Consider the following 27148-nt stretch of genomic DNA (forward strand, 5'->3'; position numbering starts at 1 on the left):
GCCGCCCTGGATTTCTACGGTGTGGCACAATTCCCCAAAGTGCTAGGTGCCATTGACTGCACCCATGTGGCACTACGTCCCCCCAGGGAATCTGGGCACATCTATAGGAACCGCAAGCACTGGCATTCCATCAACGTGCAGGTAGTATGTAATGCCAAGGGAATCATCACCTCAGTATATGCCAACTATCCAGGGTCCACCCACGACAGCTTCATTTACCGAATGTCTACCCTAAGCCGTGACCTAGAAGATGGGCGGCATGGCGATGCATGGCTGCTTGGTGAGTATGAATGCCACTGCACATGCATGCATGTCAGATGCAGAGTTATGTCACAACCCCACTAAGGATACCCATCACCTCCTCACCAGGGGACAGTGCCTACCCTCTGAGCACCCACATGATGACGCCAATTCGGAACCCCATCACGCCTCCCGAGGTAAGATACAACACAGCCCATATTGCAACCCGGGGCATAGTGGAGCGCACATTCGGAGTGCTCAAGTCACGCTTTCGCTCCCTTGACCGTTCTGGCGGGCAGCTGTTATATGCGCCCCCAGTAGTGTGCAGGATCATAGTGGCAGCATGTGTCCTGCACAATATTGCAACACGCCGGGGCCTGGCTGTGGACATGGTGGTGCCCCCACATGCCCAACCACATGCACGCCCGCTGCGCATGGGAGGAGAAAGGGCACAGGGTGAGGCAGCCCGTACGCAGCTGGTGGCTAATTACTTCACATAGAAATCACACCCCTCTGGAGTGCACACAGCCCTGGTACATACCATCTGATAAGCAATGATGACTCGACCTGACAATTATGACGAACAAAGGGACAGTCAACTGTCAGAACCATAGCAGCCTGAGATTGTTCATGTGGAAGCGTCTGAATGTGTGCATCCCTACCTTCACAAACACCACCAATGCAGTGTCATCAAAAGACACACTTCCATGCTGCAGAAATGAATACCCACTTGCAAAATACTACATGAGAACAGTGCCATGTCACCCAACCCCTCCCCGGCACGGCCACATAACACACCATGGCATGTCATGCAATGTGAGAGCAAACAAATTAATCCCCACAACATGACCCAACTGTCACCAACTACAGTGTCCCTAATGGAAACTGGCCACACATGAAATGCTCACAGTAATGCAGGACCTACAACACACATTACCAAATACTTACCAAGATTACCAATCACCTACACAACCTCCAACCTACCTTAAACATGACATAACAGACTTAAAAAATTGGTAGCCTCACTACCTGATAATGCCAGCACTTCGAACACTTCCAAGTATACAGTGTTAGCGCCACGCAAGAGTGTAGGTGCACTGCTTACAACATGGACTCCAGTTCCAAGGTAGACCGCCTTGTCCTTGTGAAGACATGAGAAATGGACCTGCAAATTAGGAGGATGAGATGGATGCAGAGGCACATATCAATACACCATGCAGTGTACAATACAACAACAATATGCACTATGAATGTATACACAGCATTGACTACAGACTGCCCACACATCAAATGGGAGTCCAACGTCACAATGTATGTCAATGTCACTTGGGCGCACCGTTTAAAAGCCCATGAAAAAGGGAATCAGGAGGGGTGTGTGTCAAATAAACCCGAGCATCGGAACCAAATTCATGACAAGCCTGCATGTGCCCAACCACAATACAGCATATGCCCATGGGAGCCACACAAGGCAACAACACACTGTCCGAAAAACAAAAATAAAAAATAAAAAAAATAAAAAATGGCCATTAATGGGCCCGGGGGGGTTGGGGGAGGCCACCCAGGAGGTCCGAGGACAGGGTGCACACCAAAACCCACCTGTGTGTATCTTGCGAAAAAAAACACCTCCATGGGCTCATGGCCTGCACGGCTACCCTATTGTGAGAGAATCACTGCTGTTGCTATCCTCACCCTCTGCAGCTGCATCAGGAGGTGGTGTCACTATGGGAGGCAGCCCACGCAAAGTCTGGTCCTCTATGGCAGCAAGCATGCGGGTGTGGAAGGTCTCGTTCTGGAGGATAATTGTGCGTAGGTCCCCATGCAACAACTCACGGGATGCCCGGACCTCCGCCCTAGTTGCCTGCATCTTAGCTGAGAGCGTACGTGTGAGACGCTCCAGCTGCTGTTCTGTCCTTCTGTTTGTTGAAGCCTCAAGCTCAACAAGAGTCGTCCTGAGGTGAAGGAGTTCCACCCTCAGGGCTTCCCTGTGGCCCTGGGACTCTATGGAAATGGCTTCCCGCAGAGTCGCCAGTGCCGCCCGCCTGTCCCTGTCGGACGCCAACATGTCCTCCCTGTGTGACTGGCAGATGGAGTCTGTTGCCTGCTGTAGTCGCTCCATCAGCCTTTTGGGGGGGACAATGGAAGTGGCCACCCTGTCCATGGCCTGAGCCATCATCTCTGATGATGCTGCCTGTTGGGTTGCCATACCGTATATGGATTGCTCCCATGCGGTATTGCCAGGTGGCGTACGGCCACCACGTCGGCGGGCACCACACCTGTCTGGGGCAAGGTGAACTGCGCCTTGCTGTGCCGGCACTGCCTGAGGCTGCAGGACTGCATTCCCCCTCTGATCTGCTGGCCCAGGAACAGGATCAGATGTTGCGGAGTGTGACCCTGCATCTGTAACCACCAAAGGGGTACTTGCCAACACTGACATCCCCATTGAGGGTTCTAACCCTGGTGCAGGTGGGTTTGACAGAACAGAATCCCTCCCAGGAACACTCACCTGCGACGGCACATAGGTCTCATCATCCGAATCGACACCTGAATACAGCTCGGGGGAGGTGCAGCCAGAGACACCCCTTGAGAGCACGATCTGCAGCAGTTGTGGGTTCTCACCCACCACCACACCACGTCCCTCACTGGTGGTCGGTCGGGCCTGAGACCCCTCCTGGGTCTGCACCATCTCCACAACCCCAGCAGTATCAAGTGCGTCATCCCCTGCAAAGACATAAAAGAAAACAAATGGAAACAGGCATTAGCACTATGGTACACAATTAGGGCTGAGAAGCTACAGAAACAGTACTTGATTGACACATGTCCCACATGACTAAAACCCTCCCATGCATGCCCCGTCACTGCGTGTGAAGGGGAGGCAGATGGCACACATTGATGACACCAAGATGGAAGATGAACACATTTGCTGCATGCTGCCTAGCAGTGGCATCACACATTGGCCTGTGATTGGCAGGTCAAATACACATGCCATCACACAGATGGCATGTACCCTTGCCATAAAGTGAAGAGGGAGAGGAGGGCACCAATTGTTCATTCAGTCTAGTTTTCTCATGAAATTGATTTTTTCATTGCAATGGTTCAAATGTTTAACCTGGAGCTGCCAGTCCAAAATGGTCCTATAGCACAGGGACATGTCTAAACAAATCATATCCAGGAAACAAACCCAGTCCACTGTACCATAGCCATGTCAGACATGTGACAATGGGACTGAGAAATGCCTCGTAAAAGTGGTGGTATGCAAACAATCTGCCTAAATAAACAGAGGAAAATAAGCAACAATGTTGTGGCAAGATGACACTTCAAGGGCAACTGGCGTGGTGTTAGGCTAGATGTCTAATGTTGGCAGAAGGGATACTGCTATACCCAAATGCTGGTGCGCAGAATGTATTGGATGAGGCACATGGGTGGCCCAAACCACTCAGGGACACGCACCCTCACCTGGCACCCAAACAGAAGCCCTCACACACACACCATGCACATGGATGACACACACATGCATGTGCACTCACCGGACAATGCCTCGTAATCTGCCAGTTCTCCCACACCTTGGATCTGTTCCTCCGTGACGTAGGTCCCAGCAACATGCTCATGAGGAGTGAGTTCTATGTCCTCTGCTGGAGACCCACCTCCAGTCACTAGAGTAGCGGCATGACTTGAGGCCAGTTTATTATTTGCCCTGCGCTTCAGGTCATTCCAGCGCTTGTAGCATTCAGTAGCTGTGCGCCTCACGATTCCAAGGGCACTTATGATGTCCGCGATGGTCTGCCAGTGTGCCAGACGTTGTGCATGTGTGGTCTTGGATCCTGCAACAATCACCATTTCGCGGTCATGTGCGGACACATACTCTACAAGTGCATTCAGTTCGGCCTCATTGAAGCTGGGCTTCCTTGACGGGCCGGACTGTGTAGCCGTGTCTGGGGCATCAGCCTCTACTGGACAAGCACTCTTCCTCTTCCGCTTGGAAGGTGGTGGGGATCTTGAGTGTCCTACACCGCTCTGGACACTAGGGGCAGGAGCCCCAGTGGACTCTCTACTAGGAGTGTGGGATTGCACACTCAGCATGGGAGTTGGTGCAGGCATTAGCTCAAGTGTGATGGTGTCAGGGGGAATGTCAGCAGGACAGATTTGGTCCGACACTGTCCTGGCTGGGTGTGTGAGAGGTGGGGTGGATGGAGCCGCAGCTGCCCCTGCAGCCTCCCCAGCCTGCCTACACGGGGCAGCAGATGACCTAGCTGCCCCTGATCCACGTGGCCTGATGACACCAACGTGCACCGGCGCACGTGGCCTAGACCTGCTGACCTGGAAGTCAGCCATGGAGTCACCCTGTGCCAGGTCTGGTTCCACAGTGGGCTGGTCCAACAAGTGCTGAGCATGGATGGTGTCAGCCACGTTACCCTCTACCGGGGGGGGCATGGGTGTCCCTGACTGCTCCTCCACACATGGGGGGCTAGGGGCACCCTGCATGTCATGGCCACGTCCCCTACCGGATCCACCACGGCCACCACTTGGGGCTCGGCCACCTTTGCCACCCTTACGGCTTGTTCGCCTCCCAGCCATGGCACTGATGTTATTGTGCGTATGGGAGTCACTGTGAACTATTGTCCTGGGCAATTGGGGGTCAAAGGGGTTGGGTACCAGATGGTAATCGTACCCTAGTGCTCTAGCAAGGCTGTATGTCACCCCTGGGGAAAGATGACGGGTCACGCAACGCACAGGCACCCCAAAAAAGGGAAGTAAGGTGCACGCAAACCCTCCTAGACCACGTGTGTGGAAAAATAAACCTGCACTACGCTGTGGCACCCAGAAACAGAAGAATGAACGTATGCGTGTCACACGCAGCCTAGAATGACCTCTGAAGGGGTATGCGACACACGGGGCAAGCACAGATGTTAAATACGTGCGCGACTCACCGTCTGCCAGGAACAAAAGCGTGAAAAATATGCGCGTGTGCGCGTTGGCAACACCCCCGCCAAAAGAAGAATTGTACGCTGTCTGAGGAGACAGGACAACAGTAGAAGGGAACGCTGTTTGAGGAAACAGGCCCAGGAAAAAGAGGAAAAGAGAAAAAGCTGTAAGAGGTAACAGGGAGTACAAACTTGAAACGCCATGAAGTAAATCGCGTGTGAACCGACAAGAAGTACAGATTTCACCCACTCGCTCTCCATGAAAAGCACGTACAAGGAAATGGCGTTCTACACGTACCTTTTATACACACGTCACAGACGCGCATACGCGATGAGGCCATTTCCACCAATTACACGCTCTGACACTCGGACGTGTATCTTTTTTTTTACACGCGCCATTCTCTATGGCCGTGCGCGTGACGTCATAGCTGCGCATGGGGGCCTTTGAGCCAATGAAATCGCGTATGCGTGCAGACGCGCTTACGCGCTAAGGGCCTTTCCTCGAATTACACGCAGACGTGCAGGATTTTCACGTGCCAAATCACTCCGTATCAAACTGGCCACGCGTAAGCACACGGAAGACAACGCTCCTGCCCAGAAAGCCGATTTACTGCCCCCCAGAGCCCCGAGCACGCTCCCACCTGCCATCTGCTGCTGCCTGACTGCCTGCTGCCCACGTGCCCTGCCATTTGCTGCCTGCACATCAGCCAGGGGTGCTGTAGCTGTGACCACCCCTGCTGGAACCGAAGACTCCCGACTGGGATTCCATCGCTCCACAGCCCAGCCCCAGGACCCAGTTGCCCACCCACTCCTGCCTCTGGGGTTGTCATGTCGGGCACTGCAACATCTGGCACCACTGACAACCCCCAGCCAGAGAGGCAGAGGGGCACCAGCTTCAGTGCCAGGGAAGTTGGTGTCCTGGTGGAGCAAGTCCTGGGGCAGTATGATGCCCTCTTCGGAAGTGTGCCCGCCGACAAGGAAGGCCGGACTCGGATCTGGACGGACATCGTGACTGCCATCCACGCGGAGGGGGTGGCAGTCCGCGACTTCCAACATGTCAAGAAGCGCTGGGAGGACTTCAGGTCCAGGACCCTCAACAAGGCCCGGCGCCTCTTGAAGGCAGCGGATGCTAAGGGGCGCCGGGGCCACTTGTCGGAAGATCAGATGAGGGTCCTGGAACGCATATCCCCAGTGCTCCACGTCCAGGTCCTTGAGAGGCAGACCCGTCTGGAGTCGAGCGGTAAGTGTACATGCATCATGATTGTAAGCTGTGCGTGTGGTGATGTGCCAGTAGTGTGCAGGTTGCACATCTGTTTGTATGGGGCCGAGTATGGGTGGGGGTGTACAGGGCCGTGAGGCTAACACATGCGAGGGCTGTCATGTGTGAGACATGGATGTTGCTTGTGTGTGTAGGCTTGCATGCCAAATGCAGTTGTGTGGGCACACATGTTTGGATGAATGTGTATGTAAGTAGGCATGTTGGTGATGTCACGCATGTATGTTGTTTTCAGCTGCATGGATCAGCACTGTGTACATGTGCATGTGTGTGTATTTGACAAGGGTGCAACAGTGATGCAACATGGATGCATGTGACAGCGGGATGTGGAAGCCTGATTGGCAGATGTGACATCTGAACACTGCGACAGTTGGCTGAGGTGTACACATGCATGCAAGTGTGGTGGTGTGCGTGCATGTGTAGAGCACTCCCTGTGTTGCATGCGATGTCTGGCTCACCTTTGCCTGCTCATGCTGTTGTATGTGTATGGATGGTGCTGGCAGTTGCGATATGGCTGTGGTATGGCTCATGTGTGCAAGTTGAAATGACATGTGTGTTGCCGATTGTGATGCCATGTCTGAGGTTTGCCAATGCCACTCATGTGCAACTGTCATGTGTGTATGTGTCCATTGTACAGTGCCCTGATGCCTGTGTTTTATTTCTCCCTGTCTGCAGCGTCAACTGATGAAGAGAGGGCGGAGAAGGTGCTGTGGAGCACAGCGGCGGGGATCGCACCGCCAGCCGGAGATGCAAGGCCCGGCTCCCCTCCCAGGTTGTGATCTCGTCGGGGAGTGAGGAGTCCGGTGCCGTGTCCCAGGCCGCAGCTGCCGGGGGGAGGTCCAAGAGGCGGAGGTCAGAGTTGGACTCCTCAGCAGCAGAAGGGGCAGCTGGGACCCCACAGGGCCCAACGGGGGAAGATGGCACGGAGTCATCCAGGTTGGTGGGGGGTTTGGTGGAGGAGGAGGCCTTGCAAGCAACAGAGACGGGGTCTGGAGGTGGGGATTCCACTGGTGCTAGTGGTGCAGTGCAGGACCAGGGACAGGAGGCAGCACAGGTCGCCGCAGAGGTGCCTGTGTGCAATCCTGTCCCTGATCCTGTCACTGCATCATCTTGCACCGGCAGGGATGCCTACGTCCAGACCCGTTTTCAGGCAGGGGATGAGCTCATGACAACTGGCCTTCCTCTGCCTGCGGACGTGGCTATCCGGGTCCGGGTTGAGCCTGTCCTGACTGGTGTGGCGTTGCGTCAATGGGCCATGCAAGGTGACCTGCAGTCTTTTCATGAGGAGACTGCACGTCATCTCGAATGGCTCGTTGACCGCGTCGGCCTACTGCGACAGGTCACCCAGGCCGAATTCCTCCGTTTGATGGGGCTTGCTCAGACCCCCTCCTCAACTGAACCCCCTATGCGCCAGTCGTCCTCCATGCCATCTTCCCACCCATTAGTCACCTGGGTGCCCTGTGGAGCTGCCTCTGACGGTGCGGCCAGACTGGTGGAGGAGGCATCCCTGCCACAGTCGGGAGTCGGACGTCCATCACAGGTGGCCACATCAACGACTGCACCCCAGCCAGCGGAGGATGTGCAGGCAGCAGGAGGCAGTGCACGGGCAGAGGCACAGCAGCAGCAGCAACCTGGTGGGAGCCATGATGGCTCGGGGCCTTCGACATCGGAGGGGCAGGCATCGGCCGGAGGGCAGGAGGACCCAGGACGGGAAGTGTCTTCCATGTGGCAGCGGTTGGGCCACACCATAGATGCGGAGCGGCAGCGGGCGGAAGAGGCACGGCTCACGATGGTCAGGGCGGAGAACCCTGAGGCGGGCCGAGTGCCTCAAGGCAATCCGCAGGGAGTTGGGGGTGAACATGTCGATGGCCTTGCGGACCCTCTGGGCCATGGAGGAGGACCGCCTCCGGGACATTGAGCAGGAGTTCGATGATGCCCTGGCCTGGAACATCCCGAAGTGAGCTGTCGGACTAGCCCGCTGCCCTTGTAAATAGTTATGTAGTTAGTGGTAGGTTTCCTTTGCTTTTGCATTTTTTTTGGACTTTTTGGACAATGGGCCACATTTTTGTATATAGTTTCTTTTTTTTAGGTAGTGTTATTAGATAGGTTTCATTTCTTCTGTTGGGATCATGGACCCTGGATTGTTTATCTGTATATAGTTGACTTTTGGATTTTCATTTTTTTTAATGATTTACCCATGGAGCAAAGGTTTTCGATTTTAATTTTCCATTGGATTTACTTTTGTGGACTGTGACTTTGGACACCTTTCCTTTGGATTATGATTTGTGGTTTTGCATTATTTCACGGCCATGCTGGTTTATTTTTTTTTAATTTCCATTATTGTTAGTTTATTTTGTATTCAATTTATGTTGCTTTTAATACATATTTTTCTTCAAACTTCAATGTGTAGTATCATCTCATTGGTTTCATGCATATCATGATATGGGTTTTGACATTAACTGACACCCATTGGGTGTATGTGAGGGACATGTGTTCATTTCCAAACTTGCAATTGGGGTTCTATCATGTTATTGCCATTTCTAAGTGGGTGAATGCAATACTCGGGTGGGTGTTTGGCATTTGGAGGCTGACCATAAGGGCCAGGGATCTAGATTGTGATGACATGTTGGCTGGGGGACATGAGTGGGGACCTGGTGGAGGGTGCCCTGCACTGCTGAGGGGTGGGGGTGCAGGGGGACATGAGTGGGGGCCTGGTGGAGGGTGCCCCTGGATGCTGGGGGGTGGGGGTGCAGGGGGACATGAGTGGGGGCCTGGTGGAGGGTGCCCCTGGATGCTGGGGGTGGGGGTGCAGGGGGACATGAGTGGGGGCCTGGTGGAGGGTGCCCCTGGAGGCTGGGGGGTGGGGGTGCAGGGGGACATGAGTGGGGGCCTGGTGGAGGGTGCCCTGCACTGCTGGGGGGTGGGGGTGATGGGAGACATGAGTGGGGGCCTGGTGGAGGGTGCCCCTGCACTGCTGGGGGGTGGGGGTGGTGGGAGAAATGAGTGGGGGCTTGGTGGAGGGTGCCCCTGGATGCTGGGGGGTGGGGGTGATGGGAGACATGAGTGGGGGCCTGGTGGAGGGTGTCCCTGCACTGCTGGGGGGTGGGGTGGTGGGAAACATGAGTGGGGGCCTGGTGGAGGGTGCCCTGCACTGCTGGGGGGTGGGGTGGTGGGAGACATGAGTGGGGGCCTGGTGGAGGGTGCCCTGCACTGCTGGGGGGTGGGAGTGATGGGAGACATGAGTGGGGGCCTGGTGGAGGGTGCCCCTGCACTGCTGGGGGGTGGGGGTGATGGGAGACATGAGTGGGGGCCTGGTGGAGGGTGCCCCTGCACTGCTGGGGGGTGGGGGTGGTGGGAGACATGAGTGGGGGCCTGGTGGAGGGTGCCCTGCACTGCTGGGGGGTGGGGGGGTGGGAGACATGAGTGGGGGCCAGGTGGAGGGTGCCCTGCACTGCTGGGGGGTGGGGGTGCTGTGAGACATGAGTGGGGGCCTGGTGGAGGGTGCCCTGCACTGCTGGGGGGTGGGGGTGCAGGGAGGCATGAGTGGGGGCCTGGTGGAGGGTGCCCCTGGATGCTGGGGGGTGGGGGTGATGGGAGACATGAGTGGGGGCCTGGTGGAGGGTGCCCCTGCACTGCTGGGGGGTGGGGGTGCAGGGAGACATGAGTGGGGGCCTGGTGGAGGGCGCACCTTGATGCTGGGGGGTGGGGGTGATGGGAGACATGAGTGGGGGCCTGGTGGAGGGTCCCCCTGCACTGCTGGGGGTTGGGGGTGGTGGGAGACATGAGTGGGGGCCTAGTGGAGGGTGCCCTGCACTGCTGGGGGGGGGGGGGAAAGGCAGGAGTGGGGGCCTGGTGGAGGGTGCCCCTGGATGCTGGGGGGTGGGGGTGCTGGGAGACATGAGTGGGGGCCTGGTGGAGGGTGCCCTGCAATGCTGGGGGGTGGGGGTGATGGGAGACATGAGTTGGACATGAGTGGGGGCCTGGTGGAGGGTCCCCTGCACTGCTGGGGGGTGGGGGTGATGGGAGACATGAGTGGGGGCCTGGTGGAGGGTGCCCCTGGATGCTGGGGGATGGGGGTGATGGGAGACATGAGTTGGACATGAGTGGGCGCCTGGTGGAGGGTGCCCTGCACTGCTGGGGGGTGGGGGTGATGGGAGACATGAGTGGGGGCCTGATGGAGGTTGCCCCTGGATGCTGGGGGTGGGGGTGATGGGAGACATGAGTGGGGGCCTGGTGGAGGGTGCCCCTGCACTGCTGGGGGTTGGGGGTTCTGGGAGACATGAGAGGGGGCGTGGTGGAGGGTGCCCCTGGATGCTGGGGGGTGGGGGTGTAGGGGGACATGAGTGGGGGCCTGGTGGAGGGTGCCCCTGCACTGCTGGGGGGTGGGGGTGGTGGGAGAAATGAGTGGGGGCCTGGTGGAGGATGCCCCTGGATGCTGGGTGGTGGGGGTGATGGGAGACATGAGTGGGGGCCTGATGGAGGGTGCCCCTGCACTGCTGGGGGGTGGGGGTGATGGGAGACATGAGTGGGGGCCTGGTGGAGGGTGCCCTGCACTGCTGGGGGTTGGGGGTGCAGGGAGACATGAGTGAGGGCCTGGTGGAGGGTGCCCCTGGATGCTGCGGGGTGGGGGTGATGGGAGACATGAGTGGGGCCTGGTGGAGGGTGCCCCTGCACTGCTGGGGGGTGGGGGTGCTGGGAGACATGAGTGGGGGCCTGGTGGAGGGTGCCCTGCACTGCTGGGGGGTGGGGGTGATGGGAGACATGAGTGGGGGCCTGGTGGAGGGTGCCCCTGCACTGCTGGGGGGTGGGGGGGTTATGGGAGACATGAGTGGGGGCCTGGTGGAGGGTGCCCCTGCTCTGCTGGGGGGTGGGGGTGGTGAGAGACATGAGTGGGGGCCTGGTGGAGGGTGCCCTGCACTGCTGGGGGGTGGGGGGGTGGGAGACATGAGTGGGGGCCTGGTGGAGGGTGCCCTGCACTGCTGGGGGGTGGGGGTGGTGGGAGACATGAGTGGGGGCCTGGTGGAGGGTGCCCTGCACTGCTGGGGGTGGGGGTGTGGGAGACATGAGTGGGGGCCTGGTGGAGGGGGCCCTGCACTGCTGGTGGGTGGGGGTGCAGGGAGACATGAGTGGGGGCCTGGTGGAGGGTGCCCCTGGATGCTGGGGGTTGGAGGTGATGGGAGACATGAGTGGGGGCCTGGTGGATGGTGCCCCTGCACTGCTGGGGGGTGGGGGTGCAGGGAGACATGAGTGGGGGCCTGGTGGAGGGTGCCCCTGGATGCTGGGGGGTGGGGGTGATGGGAGACATGAGTGGGGGCCTGGTGGAGGGTGCCCTGCACTGCTGGGGGTTGGGGGTGCAGGGAGATATGAGTGGGGGCCTGGTGGAGGATGCCCCTGGATGCTGGGGGGTGGAGGTGATGGGAGACATGAGTGGGGGCCTGGTGGATGGTCCCCCTGCACTGCTGGGGGGTGGGGGTGCAGGGAGACATGAGTGGGGGCCTGGTGGAGGGTGCCCCTGGATGCTGGGGGGTTGGGGTGATGGGAGACATGAGTGGGGCCTGGTGGAGGGTGCCCCTGCACTGCTGGGGGGTGGGGGTGCTGGGAGACATGAGTGGGGGCCTGGTGGAGGGTGCCCTGCACTGCTGGGGCGTGGGGGTGATGGGGGACATGAGTTTGGGCCTGGTGGAGGGTGTCCCTGCACTGCTGGGGGGTGGGGGCGATGGGAGACATGAGTGAGGGCCTGGTGGAGGGTGCCCCTGCACTGCTGGGGGGTGGGGGGGTGGGAGACATGAGTGGGGCCTGCACTGCTGGGGGGAGGGGGGTGGGAGACATGAGTGGGGGCCTGGTGGAGGGTGCCCTGCACTGCTGGGGGGTGGGGGTGGTGGGAGACATGAGTGGGGGTCTGGTGGAGGGTGCCCTGCACTGCTGGGGGGTGGGGGTGCAGGGAGACATGAGTGGGGGCCTGGTGGAGGGTGCCCCTGGATGCTGGGGGGTGGGGGTGCTGGGAGACCTGAGTGGGGGCCTGGTGGAGGGTGCCCTGCAATGCTGCGGGGTGGGGGTGATGGGAGACATGAGTGGGGGCCTGGTGGAGGGTGCCCCTGGATGCTGGGGGGTGGGGATGTTGGGAGACATGAGTTGGACATGAGTGGGGGCCTGGTGGAGGGTGCCCTGCACTGCTGGGGGGTGGGGGTGATGGGAGACATGAGTGGGGGCCTGGTGGAGGGTCCCCTGCACTGCTGGGATTTGGGGGCGATGGGAGAAATGAGTGGGGGCCTGGTGGAGGGTGCCCCTGGATGCTGGGGGGTGGGGGTGATGGGAGAAATGAATGGGGGCCTGGTGCAGGGTGCCCCTGCACTGCTGGGGGGTGGGGGTGCAGGGAGACATGAGTGGGGGCCTGGTGGAGGGTGCCCCTTGATGCTGGGGGGGGATGGGAGACATGAGTGGGGGCCTGGTGGAGTGGCCCCTGCACTGCTGGGGGGTGGGGGTGGTGGGAGACATGAGTGGGGGTGTGGTGGAGGGTGCCCTACACTGCTGGGGGGTGGGGGTGGTGGGAGACATGAGTGGGGGCCTGGTGGAGGGTGCCCTGCACTGCTGGGGGGTGGGGGTGCAGGGAGACATGAGTGGGGGCCTGGTGGAGGGTGCCCCTGGATGCTGGGGGGTGGGGGTGCTGGGAGACATGAGTGGGGGCCTGGTGGAGGGTGCCCTGCAATGCTGGGGGGTGGGGGTGATGGGAGACATGAGTGGGGGCCTGGTGGAGGGTGCCCCTGGATGCTGAGGGGTGGGGGTGTTGGGAGACATGAGTTGGACATGAGTATGGGACTGGTGGAGGGTGCCCTGCACTGCTGGGGGGTGGGGGTGATGGGAGACATGAGTGGGGGCCTGCTGGAGGGTCCCCTGCACTGCTGGGGGGTGGGGGCGATGGGAGACATGAGTGGGGGCCTGCTGGAGGGTGCCCCTGGATGCTGGGGGGTGGGGGTGATGGGAGACATGAGTTGGACATGAGTGGGGGCCTGGTGGAGGGTGCCCTGCACTGCTGGGGGGTGGGGGTGATGGGAGACATGAGTGGGGGCCTGGTGGAGGGTGCCCCTGGATGCTGGGGGTGAGGGTGATGGGAGACATGAGTGGGGGCCTGGTGGATGGTGTCCCTGCACTGCTGGGGGGTGGGGGTGCTGGGAGACATGAGCTGGGGCCTGGTGGAGGGTGCCCCTGAATGCTGGGGGGTGGGGGTGTAGGGGGACATGAGTGGGGGCCTTGTGGAGGGTGCCCCTGCACTGCTGGGGGGTGGGGGTGGTGGGAGAAATGAGTGGGGGCCTGGTGGAGGGTGCCCCTGGATGCTGGGGGGTGGGGGTGATGGGAGACATGAGTGGGGGCCTGGTGGAGAGAGCCCCTGCACTGCTGGGGGGTGGGGGTGATGGGAGACATGAGTGGGGGCCTGGTGGAGGTGCCCCTGTGTGCTGGGGGGTGGGGGTGGTGGGAGACATGAGTGGGGCCTGGTGGAGGGTGCCCCTGGGTGCTGGGGGGTGGGGGTGGTGGGAGACATGAGTGGGGCCTGGTGGAGGGTGCCCTGCACTGCTGGGGGGTGGGGGTGATGGGAGACATGAGTGGGGGCCTGGTGGATGGTGCCCCTGCACTGCTGGGGGGTGGGGGTGGTGGGAGACATGAGTGGGGCCTGGTGGAGGGTGCCCTGCACTGCTGGGGGGTGGGGGGGTGGGAGACATGAGTGGGGGCCTGGTGGAGGGTGCCCCTTGATGCTGGGGGCTGGGGGTGGTGGGAGACATGAGTGGGGCCTGGTGGAGGGTGCCCTGCACTGCTGGGGGATGGGGGTGATGGGAGACATGAGTGGGGGCCTGGTGGAGGGTGCCCCTGCACTGCTGGGGGGTGGGGATGGTGGGAGACATGAGTGGGGCCTGGTGGAGGGTGCCCTGCACTGCTGGGGGGTGGGGGGGTGGGAGACATGAGTGGGGGCCTGGTGGAGGGTGCCCTGCACTGCTGGGGGTGGGGGTGGTGGGAGAAATGAGTGGGGGCCTGGTGGAGGGTGCCCTGCACTGCTGGGGGGTGGGGGTGCAGGGAGACATGAGTGGGGGCCTGGTGGAGGGTGCCCCTGGGTGCTGGGGGGTGGGGGTGATGGGAGACATGAGTGGGGCCTGGTGCAGGGTGCCCCTGCACTGCTGGGGGTTGGGGGTGCAGGGAGACATGAGTGGGGGCCTGGTGGAGGGTGCCCCTTGATGCTGGGGGCTGGGGGTGATGGGAGACATGAGTGGGGGCCTGGTGGAGGGTGCCCCTGCACTGCTGGGGGGTGGGGGTGGTGGGAGACATGAGTGGGGGCCTGGTGGAGGGTGCCCTGCACTGCTGGGGGGTGGGGGTGGTGGGAGACATGAGTGGGGGCCTGGTGGAGGGTGCCCTGCACTGCTGGGGGGTGGTGGTGCAGGGAGACATGAGTGGGGGCCTGGTGGAGGATGCCCCTGGATGCTGGAGGGTGGGGGTGCTGGGAGACATGAGTGGGGGCCTGGTGGAGGGTGCCCTGCAATGCTGGGGGGTGGGGGTGATGGGAGACATGAGTGGGGGCCTGGTGGATGGTGCCCCTGGATGCTGGGGGGTGGGGGTGATGGGAGACATGAGTTGGACATGAGTGGGGGCCTGGTGGAGGGTGCCGGGCACTGCTGGGGGGTGGGGGTGATGGGAGACATGAGTGGTGGCCTGGTGGAGGGTGCCCCTGGATGCTGGGGGGTGGGGTTGATGGGAGACATGAGTGGGGGCCTGGTGGAGGGTGCCCCTGGATGCTGGGGGGTGGGGGTGTAGGGGGACATGAGTGGGGGCCTGGTGGAGGATGCCCCTGGAAGCTGGGGGGTGGGGGTGCTGGGAGACATAAGTGGGGGCCTGGTGGAGGGTGCCCTGCACTGCTGGGGGGTGGGGGTTATGGGAGACATGAGTTGGACATGAGTGGGGGCCTGGTGGAGGGTGCCCTGCACTGCTGGGGGTGGGGGTGATGGGAGACATGAGTGGGGGCCTGGTGGAGGGTGTCCCTGGATGCTGGGGGGTGGGGGTGATGGGAGACATGAGTTGGACATGAGTGGGGGCCTGGTGGAGGGTGCCCTGCACTGCTGGGGGGTGGGGGTGATGGGAGACATGAGTGGGGGCCTGGTGGAGGGTGCCCCTGCACTGCTGGGGGGTGGGGGTGGTGGGAGACATGAGTGGGGGCCTGGTGGAGGGTGCCATGCACTGCTGGGGGGTGGGGGTGCAGGGAGATATGAATGGGGGCCTGGTGGAGGGTGCTCCTGGATGCTGTGGGGTGGGGGTGCAGGGGGACATGAGTGGGGGCCTGGTGGAGGGTGCCCCTGGATGCTGGGGGGTGGGGGTGCTGGGAGACATGAGTGGGGGCCTGGTGGAGGGTGCCCCTGGATGCTGGGGGTGGGGGTGCAGGGGGATATGAGTGGGGGCCTGGTGGAGGGTGCCCCTGGATGCTGGGGGGTGGGGGTGAGGGGGACATGAGTGGGGACCTGGTGGAGGGTGCCCCTGGATGCTGGGGGGTGGGGGTGCAGAGTGGGGGCCTGGTGGAGGATGCCCCTGGATGCTGGGGGGTGGGGGTGCAGGGGGACATGAGTGGGGGCCTGGTGGAGGGTGCCCCATGGATGCTGGGGGGTGGAGGTGCAGGGGGACATGAGTGGGGGCCTAGTGGAGGGTGCCCCTGGATGCTGGGGGGTGGGTGTGCAGGGGGACATGAGTGGAGGCCCGGTGGATGGTGCCTCTGGATGCTGGGGGTGGGGGTGCTGGGAGACATGAGTGGGGGCCTGGTGGAGGGTGCCCTGCACTGCTGGGGGGTGGGGGTGATGGGAGACATGAGTTGGACATGAGTGGGGGCCTGGTGGAGGGTGCCCCTGGATGCTGGGGTGTGGGGGTGCTGGGAGACATGAGTGGGGGGCCTGGTGGAGGGTGCCCTGCACTGCTGTGGGGTGGGGGTGATGGGAGACATGAGTTGAACATGAGTGGGGGCCTGGTGGAGGGTGCCCCTGGATGCTGGGGGGTGGGGATGCTGGGAGACATGAGTGGGGGCCTGCTTGTGGGTGCCCTGCACTGCTGGGGGGTGGGGGTGATGGGAGACATGAGTTGGACATGAGTGGGGGCCTGGTGGAGGGTGCCCTGCACTGCTGGGGGGTGGGGGTGATGGGAGACATGAGTGGGGGCCTGGTGGAGGGTGCCCCTGCACTGCTGGGGGGTGGGGGTGCTGGGAGACATGAGTGGGGGCCTGGTGGAGGGTGCCCTGCACTGCTGGGGGGTGGGAGTGATGTGAGACATGAGTGGGGGCCTGGTGGAGGGTGCCCCTGCACTGCTGGGGGGTGGGGGTTCTGGGAGACATGAGTTGGACATGAGTGGGGGCCTGGTGGAGGGTGCCCCTGAGGGCTGGGGGTGCAGGGGGACATGCGTTGGTGGGCAGTAGTGCAAGGTGACATGTGGGTTGGCTGGGGGGCATGGCATGGTGGATGGGCTGCCTGCGGGACATGTGCAGGGTAGGCCCCTGTGGTGTGGTCTGCCTGCAGGGGCCATGGAGGGTGTAGAGGGAACACCTGGGAGGATCCACACGTGCAATTCACGTGTGGTGCTCCCCGCAGACCCCTGGAATACACGTACCCTGATGGAATTGCGTGTGATACTTGCTGCGCACCCCTGAAATACACGTACCCTGCTGCTTTTGCGTGTGATACTTCCCGGGCACCCCTGAAATGCACGTACCCTGCTGTTTTTGCGTGTGATACTTCCTGCGCACCCCTGGAATACACGTGCCCTGATGGAATCGTGTGTGTTACTTCCCACGCACCCCTGATGTACACGTACCCAGGACAATCGCGTGTGAAACTTCCCGCGAACCACTGAAATACACGTTCCCCGCTTGGCGTTTGCTGTTTGGCAGCCCTGTGAACTGGTCCAGGGTTAGCGCAGCCCTTTGCGATGATTTGGGAATTTTGAAGGCTTTTCCTTGCGCGAGGGCGTTCTTGGGGGCGTAACTGGCACTGCTGCAGGGTCGCTGCGCCACTCTGCGCCACGGCTGGTTTCAGAGGCTAAAATCCATGAATACGCTGTGCGATGAAAAGGATTTTTTCGCACGTGGCTGGCGCAGTGTATCGCACGGGGACACTGTGCGCCAGCCGCGTGCGCCACTTCTGTGCGAATTTCTATGAATTACCCTGTCAGTATTCCTGTTAATCCTACTAACCCGTTGATACCTATGTTCGATTTTAAACAGTGCATTTAAGCTGAAATACATACCGTAGTCTCCAATCTAAAACTGACATCTTATCTTGGAGACATATGTCCAGCAAATATCCTTAAAGGGTGTCTAGATCTGTTGGTTCCATGGATTATGAGGATGGTCAACATCTCATTTAGGGAAAGTAGATTTCCACTGTCTCTCAAGGCGTCCTGGATCACCCCGTTATTGAAGAAGTGTAATCTGGATTCTTTGTTGATAAAAAAACTACAGACCTACAACAAACATCCCATTTCTTCTGAAAATCTTAGATCGATTAGCCTACATACAACTCCAGGAATTTGTGACGAACAATAAGTTCTTAGGTACCCGACAATCAGTTTTTTAGGGCTATGCATGGGATGGAAACTGTCCTATTTGATTTTAAATTCAATCTCACATGCATAGTGGAAAGAGCCCATCCACTCTGATGATGTAATTGGACCTCTCAAAAGCCTTGTCAACCACAATCTCCTATTGGGTAGGGTTCAGCGCCAGTATTAAATGAACTCAATTCAAAAGTATATAAACACAAGGATTTATTATTTTAAAAGTTCTGTCCTTAGGTACATGAATACAGTCCTAAATCATCCTAGGCTAGACTAAGCCTTCCTAAACCAACATCATCCAAATGGTGGCACATGCTAAAGTTTCTCCCGTGACCGTGCTTTGTCAAGGCGTAGCAAAAATCAATACAACGTAAAGCCAATTCACCTGTCTAGAAGTACAGGTAGGTATGTCCTACATTTCGCAACTTCTTACGATAATGTGGCTATAGGCATTTCCATCCCACTTCACTTATCGGCATTGACTCTGGAGGGCTATTGGATCACGCTGGTGCAGCTGCAGGGCCTGAACCTGCGGTGGGAGACTAGTCATGCCTGATGCCCCCGGGCTGCACTCCCCTCATGGTGGAAGCAGGTGGTAGAGAGTGGCAACCCACGCCAGCAATCTGTGTTGAAGCATGTGGCAGCTGATGAGCTGTAGAAAACCAGTGACCTAGCGTGAGCCTGGTTGGCTGTTCCGGTGCCCCGCTGACCAGGAGTGCCTGTTTGTTTGGCCAGGAGATCATGAGCTAGTGGATGAGCAGAGGGGCCTTAGTAGCCCTGGGCGCTGAGGGTCTGGCCTGTGGGCAAGGCCTTCCTGTGTACCAGGGGACAGAGCTTAGCCTACTTTCCTTCTTTGATTCAGGTCCCCAATTTCCAAGCTCCTAACTCGGTGGCCATCTTGGAATGGAGCTCTACTTCTGCAATCTGCATAGAAAATACTGAAGTTCTTATCACATAATCTACACGAAGGACCTATTAGAACCTCCATTTGTTGTTTTTGCCACCTACAAGTCAGTTGAAAGTACAGCTCAACAAACCCTGTCTAAACTACTGAGTTTGACATGGCCTCAAATAAGTCCTTAAAACACAGTGATGATAAAAAGATGGAAATGTATGCCATCTCTGACCCAGCCTGATCCACTTGGCTGGTTCAACTGGCACAAAATTACTTTACCCCTAATTATGGCAGCACTCTCAGTGATCCAGAAAACAATGGGCCTCATTATGCAGTATGCGGTAAGGGAAAAACGATGCCGGCCTATCACGACCCGCCTACCCGCTATTAGCGGCACCGCAAAGAACGGTGCCTCTAACAGCGGCATGGGTGCGGGCACGCAACCCTACATGCCGGCAATAGCGGCATGCCGGAAATAGGAGTACATCACAAGGCACATGTAAATAGCGCCATGAATCAGGCGTAAAAAGTGGATACCAGCATGGCATAAATATCGCCATCGCGAACCACCCGTAAACGGCCATGTGCAGTGTTCTCAACTGCCATAGGTGCACACAATCAGCATAGGTGGAGGCTGTAGACTAGGCGAGCACAAAAGAAGCACACCACACCCCTTCCCACACCCACTCACACACCAAAATGATACCAATACTAGTAGCAATCCTGGGGCTGGAGGACATTCTTGCATTGCAACTGCAACAACAACAACAGGCAGCACAGAGGAGACGCAGGAGGAGAAGGAGGTTGAGACAGGCACAGCATGCCCCACCAGTGTAGGCAGTTGTATCACAGATTCAAAAATAAAGGGGTATGCCTGCTTTTAATCCCTGGTCCTTCGGGCAAAATATATGAGGTTTACAAAACAGACAGTGGACCAGTGGATGGAGGTGACACAGGTTAATCAACAGATATTATTACAAATTCTAATCAATAACCACATAGTACATTATTATATGCAATGTTTTAAAACCATAAATAACAATTCATCATCATATATTTCATATATTCAACTTTCATCCTCAATCCCAAACTCACTCATTCATTCAATCATTTCCTAAAAAACAAATTTAACTAATTACACGTAATGTATTGTTCTCCTAATACACATATTTCCAACACATAGTTGTCACACATGTTCCATGTCCCAGTTTTTTCTTTCAGGTGTCATATTATTTCCGATCAATAGATTGACCAGAATATCTTGTATCGTTGACACTTGTTTCGGTCCACATCTAACAGAACTTGCTGTCTTTCATTCTCGAGACCTTCTTCAGGACGTCAGGCACAGACAATTAGCTCTGTCCTTGTTTTTGGAATGGTGTAAGCCAATTTTCACTCCCCATGTGTCAATTCACGGGATGGCGAGTAGCTGTATAGAACAAATCCACTCCAACTGGGTGAGATGGGGGGGGGAGATGCATACTCAAACTGGGTGAGATTGGGGGGGAGAGATGCATACTCCAACTGGGTGAGAGTGGGGGGGAGGAGAGATGCATACTCTAACTGGGTGAGATTGGGAGGGATGCATACTCCAACTGGATGAGATTGGGGGGGGTGATGCATACTCCAACTGGGTGAGAATGGGGGTGGGAGAGATGCATACTCTAACTGGGTGAGATCAGTTGAGAGACTGAACAATGCCCATACTGCAATACACCATCCCCCAGAACAGGCCAGACTGAACCTGACACATGAAAACCATATGTAAGATGTAAGCTGCACAACAATGACAACAAGCCATTACTGCAACCATGCCATATCCATCCACATATACACTGCACATCATCACACCCTACCCTCTACAACACAATGCAGCGACATGCTGCCAATTTAGCCAATACAAATGACCGCTGAACAGCATCCCAACGGAAATGCGTCCGTGAGTGGCTACAAAGGAATCACATTAAGCTAATATACGGATTCTAACTCGTACACCACCACAGAAGTGCAGCATGCCAGCATGGGGACATGAAGCGTGGAATGGCAGATCAATAAGAGTCTGGGTCCAACGGTGACCGGACCAAAGGATATGAATGACTACACAACACCTAGATCATGGCAATAACATACATTGCAGTTACTCTGATTACCTCTGGGCATGCAGGGAAATGTGGATGTGATCAAGGAAACAATGCTGGCTTGTGTGTGATAGGTACAAGTTCCATATGATGAAATCACGTACACATAACTATTGTTGCACCCATGCAGGTGATGCTGGCTATCCCTTGAAGAGGTGGCTCCTTACCCCTGTCCGGAACCCACAGAACAGGCATGAAGAGGACTACAATCGCGCACATGCTTGTACGCGTGTTGTGATTGAGCAGACATTTGGCCTTTTGAAGACATGCTTTTGCTGCCTCAGCAGGTCGGGTGGGGCACTCTTGTACAGCCATGAGAAGGTGGGCAAGATCATCATGGCACGTGTCATGCTGCAAAATATGTGCATCAGATGGAACATGCCTATGCCCCCTGACATGGAACAGCAACCACCTGGTGAGGAGGGGGAGGAGAAGGAGGAGGAGGAGGGAGAAGATGGGGCAGCACGTCATGCCAGTGACGATGCACAGGAGGGACGTGCTGTGCACCAGCATCTGATAGACCAATGTTTCTAATACACATGGATGAAGAGTGTGCAATGGATGTGGGACTCAGGCCACTGGGTGTTGTGGGTAAATAAACACTGTGCACTGTTCAACAATAAAGCACACATACACAATAAAGAATGTCCACTCATGTGATTGTTCCTGACACAACGGGTGTATTAAGCATAATGTGATTTTGAAGTGCACGGACGCTTCAACCCAAACACACTATACCCCCTGCCCCCTCAAATGCCCCAAACACCCTATCCCTCCTCCCCCCTCAAATGCCCCAAACACCCTACCCCCTCTCCCCCCTCAAATGCCCCAAACACCCAATCCCCCCCCTCAAATGCCTCAAACATGGCATGCACTTCAGTGCAGCATTAGTGTTGAAGAGTCACCAACATCAGGCTGCTCCTACTTCCCACCTCCTCTGCCAGCATTGGGTGGTTGCAAGTTCGGGTGCCGCATGGACCTCGCGGACCTGCGCAGGCGGCTGGTCTGCCTTGAGCTGGCAGAGGAGGAGGTGCTTGGTTGGTCCTGTCCCTGTGCGGGATGCTGGCACTCCATTGCATCTGCAATGCGGGTGAGGACCTGCCTCAGAGCTGCCATCTCGTTGCAAATGCGTGTAGTGCAGGATTCTATGGCTTGTTTTATTCCCTTGGCATAATCCCGGCACTCCTAACTCGCCAGGGCACTCTGGCTCATGTGCTGGCCAACCAGCACAGTGAGCTCCTCCTGGTGCTGTTGTATGATGTTGATTCCCTGGTCTCTGGGCCTACGTTTGGTGGTTTTGGATGCGGCTTGCGGCATGTGTCCGCCATCAGGTGAGAACTCCATGGGACTCCATCTAACTGCCAAGGAGTCACCACCATGGCTGCTGGCATCGGATGTGGGGCGTGGGCTGTGCAGGGCAGACAGCTGCGGTCTGGGTGTACGGTGTACCACGGGTGTAATGCATGGTTCCTCGACATCAGACAGGGGGGCCATTGCAGCAGCTTCACCAATTCAGCTGTTGGCGGCAGACAGTGCGCCTTCTGCCACTGGCTCCTGTGTGGTGGGAGTGGCAGGTGTGGGTGCTACGACATTGTCGGACACTTTTTCACGCCTTGGTGATGTGGCTGCATGTGTGGCTTTGGCCCTCTGCGGCAGTCCAGGTTTCCCTGTGCCCCTCGATGTGGTAGGCATGGTGCCTTCCTCCATGCCCTTGGCCTTCTTCTTTGGTGTTGGGGCCTGCGCCGCGGATCCTGCTCCTCACTATCTGATTGTGAGCCTGTGGGAGACCAAGAGAGGGATAGCATCGGTGATGGGTCAACGTGCATCATGCATGTGTTGTTATTGCTGCAGTTCTGTGTATTTTGACTTCGATATCAGACATGCAGGTTGCTTGCCATATGGGTAGGTCATACAGGTATGAGTCTGGGTGTCACATGTCTGAGGTGCTGCATGCATGGGGTTGTGTGGGGATGTGCACAGCATATGGGCATGTTTGTGTAAATGTGTGTCTGATGGGCCATGCATTAGCTAGTTACAAGTTCACATTTGGGGGAGAACTTCATGCTTTGCATTGCAGTGTTTTGTGAGGACACTCACCTCCATCTGCCGATGACGGCACACCGTGCTCCATGCCCCCCACTCCTTCAATTGATTTGATGCCAATGGTGCTGGCACATGTCTCCTCCCACACTTGCATCTTGATTGGGGATCCTCCTCCGCCTCCTGTACCCGTGGCCAGGCTCCTGGCAAGTATGCTGCGGACACAGAGGCGCAGGTCGTGCCAGTGCTTGCGGACGTCCTTTACAGTGCGGGGGGTGGTGCCCACCGCACTGATTTTCCGTGCCACCTCGGCCCAGATCTCCTTTTTTTTAATCTGGGCGGGACGCCGCATGTCCAGAGCAAACACAACTTCTGCATTTGCAGTTAGTGTGTCTGCAAGCATGGATAGTTCCTCATTGGAGAAACGTTCCTTTCGCTGGTGCGCTGCACCTTTCTTTAGGGCCTTGGGCATTGTCAAGTGTTATTCGATGAGGTTTGGACAGCGGTGGTGTTGCTGCAGGTCCTGGGGGATGAGGATGGCAATGGATTGTGTTTTTAATGATGGCCGCCGTGCTCTTTCCCGTTCCTGTGTGATGACGCTACTTCCGGTTCCGCTTATTTACGCTCACCGCTATTAGCGGTCACCGTTTGTAGCAGTCACCGCTTTTAGCCGTTCCCGCTAATGCCGGGATCAAGGATGGCGCTGGTGCTATCAGCGCTTTACTTGATGCCGTTAAGGGACTTTTTGGAGTCTTTAATGGCATGGCGGTAGTGTCCTTACTGGCATGACGTAAAGCTTGTGCCTGCGTACTCGTGATGCCATGCAATTAGCGGGCTGGTCACTACACAGACAAGTTATTTGCTCCATGCCGGTAAGGACCGTTACTTACCGCATACCGCGTAATGAGGCCCAATGTGTTCAATAGATAGAAAACATGCAAGATAAATTGGATGAAATTAAGTCCATTTGCTGGATGTATGGAGCATGCACAGGAAAGAATATCTACATTAGAAGACCAGATGGAAGGGATGGAACATCTCCAGAGGCAGGTGTGTGAAGTGGAGACAGCTGTCATGCAACTAGAAGACAGGGATAGAAGGAATAATACAAGGATCTTTTGGCTTCCTAAAAGGTTTGAGGGCACTGATCCAATAACGTGGCTGGAGAAATGGATCCCAGATGAGCGACAGCTTGAATTCCCTCCCGGACTTGAATTTCAGAAGGCGCACAGAGTAGGCGGAGTGGTGATGAACCAAAATACAAAGCCTAGGCCATTGATTGAATGCCTGCTCTGATACTTTCATCTAGTTCAGATTTTGGAGGCATAAAGAAGAGATCAGCTGTGTTGCATAGGGCATCAAATTTCCATCTCAAAAGACTTGTTAAATACATGATGACCAAGAGTAAACAATATCTCTCAATGTGCTCGACACTCTGGCATAAAGGCATGCCTTATGGCCTCTTGAATCCTGCAAAAATGGGGATCACAACTTAGCTGGCCTCTCTAAATTAATTAGGAACCTGGTGACTTATGGAATTTTCTGGAGGCATCTTCTGAACATCACATGGAAACTACCCCTTTACCCCAGGTGAAAAGATCAGAGTTCACAATAGGGCATCCAAATCAGAACCCCAGAGGAATTAATAGGGAAGTGGAAGCTAAATTAGACTATTCCGATTCAGATTTCAGAAGGAACTGGCTGGTCGACCAAGATCGGGCTTGCTAGCTACAGCGTCAACATCTCTTGCTGAAGATGATTCAGGATGCACGTGACAAGTCCAGATCTCTGATCAAATTAAGCATGCTACCTGAGCCAAGCTAAGGTAACTGAATGGATTGCGCAAACCTTGATGAGACTGCCAAAGAGTGTCTTGTACAATGAACACAATGAAAGGTACCTGCAAATTGTACCATACTGTCTTGAGTAGGAGTTTGGTCCGAGGCAGCCCTTGTGGCTTTCCCCTCTCATAGGACACTGTCCCAACCAAGGCTAGTTCTGGTCCCAGGAATGCAGAGATTTGTGTGCTAGTGGTCACTGAGACTTACCTGCTGAGTTTCCTCCCGGGGCAACCATGTTGAGGCAATCATGTTCATGCTTGTTAGATGTTACTGGTTATCGCTGTTTTATCACCTTCCGAATCACTTCTGTTCTGTTTATTTATATAGCCTCTTTCTGCTTTCCAGGTTGCTTACATTGTATCATAGAATATGAAATGCTAAAATGGAGCACACATTTTTTTAGAGGTGCTGTGCCACCTTTTGTTAGGGGCTTAATAAAGTTAGATGGCCCTCATTTACTGGAGCTAGTATAGTATGTAATCATTCGGATTGTCATTGCAAGATAATGTAAAAGGCCTCCGGGCCACCATCAAAAGACAGCAAATGATCACTCATTTGAAGAAACATAATGCACATATAGCTCTGAAACAAGAGACTCATCTCCCTGAAGAGAATTGTATGAGTCTTAGGGGGCAACAGCCGCTAAGGTGGGGTCACCATTCTCTTTCATAAGGAGCTCCCAATACAAATAATTAGCTCCAAAGCGGATGAAAGTGGTAGATGGGTGGGGGTGGAAGTCTTTATCACCCACACTTCGATAGGGGTTCTAAATATTTATGGGCCAAACTAAGCAGACGCCCAATTTATTTATTTTATTTGTATTTTATTGTTCATTTATAACATGCTTAATACCAGTGAGTTGGTTCTAAGCACGGGATTGGGATTTGAAACTGTGTTGTGCTGCAACATGTTGCCCCTGAGCTATCCTTCCTCCCAGATTCTGCCATAATATGCAGCAGTTGGTCCAACACAGTAGCACTCCATTTATAATAATGGCATGGGATTGCAACCTCCCAGTGGGTCCCATCTTGGACAGAACGTCACAGTGTAAATTCATACCCTCTAAGATACATAAGCCCTTCAAGGAGTTTATTGGTGGACATGTGGAGATTATGCAATCCATCAGATATGAAGTACACATTTTATTCACAATTCATGCTTCATATGCCTCAGCTGAGAGTTGTTGATGTATGTATACAGGGCAGAGTTCACTTGTAATCACGGTGCACGCTCCAGTAGTTACATGTCCAGACTAGGGGATTCCCCTTCTAGGAGCCTAAAATGATGCCTAAATAATGTTCTTCTGAGAGTGCAAGAGTTTAGTGACTCGATTGATCATTTCACAGAGGAATTATTTCTGCTTATTGAAGAGGGGCCAACTCAATTTGTAATAATATGGGATGCATACAAGGATGTCCTTAGGTGACATATTATTGGGTCTGTGTTTGGAAAGAACAAAGCGGCAAGGCAAGACACAATTAGTAGCTTTTGAACCATAAAATTGCTGTTGAGGGAGTGTATTAAATTCCCCTCAGATCAAATAGCTGCTAAATATAAATATAATTATAATCAACAGAGCACAGGTGCAGCAACCAGGGCCTTACTGAAATACCACTTCAAATTCTTATGTAGAGCTAATACAATAGAATAATTGTTGGCACCCTACCTTAAACCAGAAATCAGACCAATAATATAGAGGCATTGGTAGTGGAGGGTCCTTCCTTAGGTAAAGATGAAGACATTGAAGATCAATTGATTCGTAATTAAAGGTACGGCACACCTCACATGTAAAGGGATTACTCAAAGGGAATTTGCAGCACTGGAGCAGGAGATTTCGCTAGCCGAAATCAGACAGGCCATAAATAAACTGAAGAGCGGTAAAGCCTGGGCCCAGATGGGCATGGATTTTTACTATACCTTTGTGGACCTGCTAGTCCTGGAATAGCAGCCCCTGTTGTCGTAGTATAGTGCTGATGGGGCTCTCAAGGCTCCTTTAATAATGCCATCATTCATGTTATCTCTAAATCTGGAAAAGACCCTTTGCAGCCAAAAAAGTGCAAGCCGATTTCGTTGGTAAATGCGGAGTCAAACAGCTATGCCAAGGTGTTCACTCTAAGACCTGGACCTATCCTGCCCAAACTGATCCATTAGGATCAATGTGATTTAGTCAAAGGCAAACTGTCTTCGGCCAACCCAGATTATTTGGTGATGTGTTAGACCAAGCCAAAACT

Source organism: Ambystoma mexicanum, chromosome 1q (genome assembly GCF_040938575.1).
Source record: "Ambystoma mexicanum isolate Mex_15411 chromosome 1q, UKY_AmexF1_1, whole genome shotgun sequence".
NCBI lineage: Eukaryota > Metazoa > Chordata > Amphibia > Caudata > Ambystomatidae > Ambystoma > Ambystoma mexicanum.